This window comes from Eumetopias jubatus, unplaced genomic scaffold, assembly GCF_037043125.1.
Source record: "Eumetopias jubatus isolate StellerSeaLion01/CBP00866 unplaced genomic scaffold, mEumJub1_p1.0 scaffold_3, whole genome shotgun sequence".
NCBI lineage: Eukaryota > Metazoa > Chordata > Mammalia > Carnivora > Otariidae > Eumetopias > Eumetopias jubatus.
This window is the reverse complement of record NW_028274809.1, coordinates 149,539,736-149,543,911: the sequence shown is the minus strand read 5'-3', so window position 1 is coordinate 149,543,911 and position 4,176 is coordinate 149,539,736. Positions and strand designations below refer to the sequence as shown.

General features: G+C 42.3%; 1 pseudogene; it reads left to right on the top strand.

The window, feature by feature from the left end:
* The first annotated feature begins 305 nt into the window (after nt 1–305).
* Nucleotides 306–784, top strand: LOC114209351 (protein BEX1-like; annotated as a pseudogene).
* The last annotated feature ends 3,392 nt before the right edge of the window (nt 785–4,176 follow it).

Sequence of the window (4,176 nt, the reverse complement as noted above, 5' to 3'; positions counted from 1 at the left end):
CAATGTATTTCCAGTGACGGATGAAAAAAGATTATCTACATTATTAGCAAAGTGCTTCCCTTTCTATCCCTGTTCCAGATTTCTACGTTACCTACTGTCTCAAGGTAGTCATAGAGGAGGGGTGAGGACTAGGTCCAGTCGACGCAGGTGCAGTATCGGGACAGAAATGCATTAAGACTTTCGGATATTTGTCGCCTGGCGGTCACTCGCTCCCTTCTTTCTCAGTACCTGCTCCCGGTAGCCCCAGAGGCATGCAGGCTGGGGGTCGCCCCAAAGAGTAGGAGGCAGAGGGGGAGCAGGTGTGTGGGTCTAAGTGTCATGGTGGTGCATTCGCATCAGAGAATCAAGAATGGGGAGGAAGAGGAAACCGCAAGGAAAGGCCCAGAAGCAATGGCGTCCAAAGAGGAATAAGCAGTAAAAAATCTCAACATGGACAATGCCAACCAGGAAAATGAGAAAGAAAAAAAAAAAAAGGATGAAAAGGAGCAAGTTGTTAATAAAGGAAAGCCCTTGGTCCTCCCTTTGGAAGCTGGTGACTACTGTGTGCCTAGAGTAAATCCTAAGCATTTCGGTGTTAGGCAGCCCATCCTGCCGTGTAGGTGGGACCTGATTCAGAGGCTTGGAGCCGCGGGCAAGGATGAGAGAAGAGAATATGGAAAGGACTGGGGAGGAGGTGAGACAGCTGATGGAAAAGCTGAGGGAAAAGCAAGTCAGTCACAGTCTGCGGGCAGTTAGCCCTGACCCTCCTCATCGTGACCATCATGAGTTTTGCCTTATGCCTTGAATCCTGATGTTTTCCCTGAAGCTAATAGGAAGACACACCTGCTTCCTAAACTTACATGTGCTCGATGTACCTTTGTTGTAAACCTTTTGGTGTTACGTCTCTGTGAGTCTCCTATGCCAGCTTCTAACTGAATGTTGTATTTTGACCCAATCTGTAAGATTCTGTCAGCCACAGAGTTTTACCCTATTGCATGGCAAGATGCTCATTATATATTATGAAGTTAATAAAGCATTTTAAAAGGCAAAAAAGAAAAAAAGAAGAAAGAAAGAAAGGAAGAAGAAAGAAAGAAAGAAAGAAAGAAAGAAAGAAAGAAAGAAAGAAAGAAAGAAAGAAAGAAAAAGAAAGAAAGAAAGAAAGAAAGAAAGAAAGAAAGAAAGAAAGAAAGAAAGAAAGAAAGAAAGAAAGAAAAGACAAGACAAGACTTTTGGATATTTGTCATATGTGGGGAAACAAAATTCACAAAGCCCATGGTTTATGAGGGTGTGGTGCAGCTGGGCCCAAGCTGAGAATACCTGAGCACACAATTTGTGACCCATACCTGAAGTGGGCCTTTGGTTTGGCCCAGGGACTGGCATCCCTCTCAGGGATCAAAAAGGGAAGGAAAGCCAACCCGCTGACCCTTTTTCCTCCTCTATTTATATCTCTGCCCCCATCCCTGTGAGCTATATAAAACAAGCACAGGTCCAAGCCCTACTGGCTCACCCATCTACCCAAAGGCTGACTAGAAATTGTCCTTCTCTGAACTGGGTCATGCAGACTGATGATGCTCCCATGTGATCCCCACTGTTCAGTAATGCAGCCCAACCCCCACCCATGGCCAAACCTTTCTCTAATTTCCCACCCGGCCAAGGCAAGGCCCTGTTGTTAGACAGTCTAACTGCACCTTTAACTTCTTAAATTGGCCTATCTTGTTCACAATCATTCCACTTGAAGTGACTCTACCCCAGTTGCTTGGATCACCTGTTCTACCTGAGCAGTTCATGGAAGAAAGCGTTAACACCATGCTTGTCAGTCGGCCAATTTGGACACTGATCCCGAGTCTCCAGAAATATGCAAGAGAGATGAATAGGAGAGGTAAGAGTCCTCATCTCCATATGCATCTGATTCCCACGGTATCTCTACTGCTTAGTTACCACGTGTGGCTGATGTGGGAAAGGTCTCAGATGAGCTATGGATAAAGCATTGAAGAGAGTGTCGTGAAATCTATTGGCCAAACCGGTTCTCCATTGTGATGGTGGCACTGAGAAGTGATGGGTAAGTGTGAAGAAGACAAACCAGAGAAGACAGAAAGAGGCAAGACACAAGAAATGGAAGGAAAGTGTACACATAATATTAATCATAGCCATTTGTGTAGGTCAAAGAAAATTATCAACAATTTCACAGTGTTTAGCTTAATAAAAGGAGGCTTGGTATGGTCTCACCTATGATATACTTCAAGAAATAAATCAGCTATGTCATGTCACTGATTAGTTTATCCATCTGTGTAGTCATTCATATAACAATAATTTATTGAGCTTCTACTATGTGCCAGATACTGTTCCAGGAGTGAGGATTCAGCAGTGAGCAGGACATCCAAAAATCTCTGTCCTCACAGAGTTGACATTTGGGTAAAGAAAGACAGATAATTCACAAATTGTGTGTATGTGTGTGCACGCATGTGCAAAAGCAGGGCATCTATACTATGTTAGTATTTATATGTACATATAGTATTACTCTCTAACATAAATCTAACATTTTATGTGTGTGTGTGTGTGTGTGTGTGTGTTATGAAGAAAAATACATGGGAGAAAAAGATAGGGAGGGACAGCAGGTATGGTATACAACTGTAAATAAGGCAAGTAAGAAGGCTTCCCTGATATTTGCCCTTTGAGCAAAGATCTAAAGGAGATAATGGAGTCATCCATGAGAATATCTGGAAGAAGAACTTCAGGCAGAGGGAACAACAGAAACATCAAGGTGACTCAAATGGGCCGAGCAAAGGGGAGCATAATAGGAGGGGAAGTCAAACCAGTAATGGGCGCCGTATCATACAGGACATGGGAAAGATATGTCTTTTACTCCAAGTGGCAAGGAAGCCACTGGAGGATTCTGAGCAGAAAGGAACAACGCTCTGCCTTAATTTGTAAAGAATCACTCTGGCTGCTCTGTTGAGGAGAGACCCTGTAGGAGCAAGGGTGGAAGAAGGGGGAGGAGTTAGACAGCTATTAATTCAGGGGAGTTCAGGGGAGAGGGTGAGTGATAGCGATGGACATGGGGAGGCGTGGGCAGATCGGAGGGCAGAATGAATAGGCTTTGCTGCAAGATCGGACATGAGATGTGAGAGAATCAGGGGTAAGGAAGACTGAAGTTTTTGGTCTGAACTGACTGAATGAGTGAAATGGGTAAAACTAAGGCGGCAGCAGCCCTGGGGACATAAATTGTGAAGAGTCCAGTCAAGATTGTGTTACATTTGAGATGTCTGTTAGACATCTAAGTATCATAATATGATCATGTTTGCTCCAGAGCCTAAGTCATAAACATGTTCACATAGGGTATAATTTTTAAGTCCCCTCAGATGATCGTGAGGCTATATAAATACCTAGTTATTTAAAATTAACTTTATTTTTATGTTATCCCATATGTTAACATATTCTTTTTCCAAATGAAGAGGAATTATAACAACTGACTGCAGAGAGTGTTATACAAGAATAAACAAAAGTAGAATTTGATCCAACTTATTTAGCGTACTAATCACACAATTTGGAAATCTTTGCACTAAAAAGAAACAAACATGAACACATTCTTCTGTTCTGGCTAATGGTGATTTCATTTGCAAAGTCATCTGTGTTGTCAATACTATAAAAATTAAAATCTATTGATCCTACTTTATCCATATGTACATGAGAAGTAAAATCTGGCTATTTCTATTTTTTTTTTTTTTAATTCATGAGCTTCTATCTGGCATTCAGTCATGCAGGACTGTAATTTGCTCATATGTTCTCTTTAGTTTTTTAAAATTCAGCTTATTTGACTCTCCGGTGTCAGAACAAATGTGTCCAGAGTCTTCCAAAAGCATGCACGTCATCCCTTTTTTCTTTGACAGAGTCCCAGAGAAGTCAGGGTCTGAGCCCCGGGCACTCAGAACACAGGTTGTGCTGACCCCAGGCTAGTGGGTCGTGGTAATGACCACGACTGTGGATCAGAGACAAATGGACATGCAAAGCAGAAATACAGTTATATGCATGTCACCATGTCTGTGATTGAACTGGTTTAACTTGGGCATTTGATCACATCGATCATTTGTTTCAACAGCCTTTCGGTAAACAATAAAAAGACCCTGGGTTTCAATTAGCAGGAGAAATTCTCGGATGGCCAAAAGAATGAAAAGAGAAATGAGGGAAAGATGCAGTGCA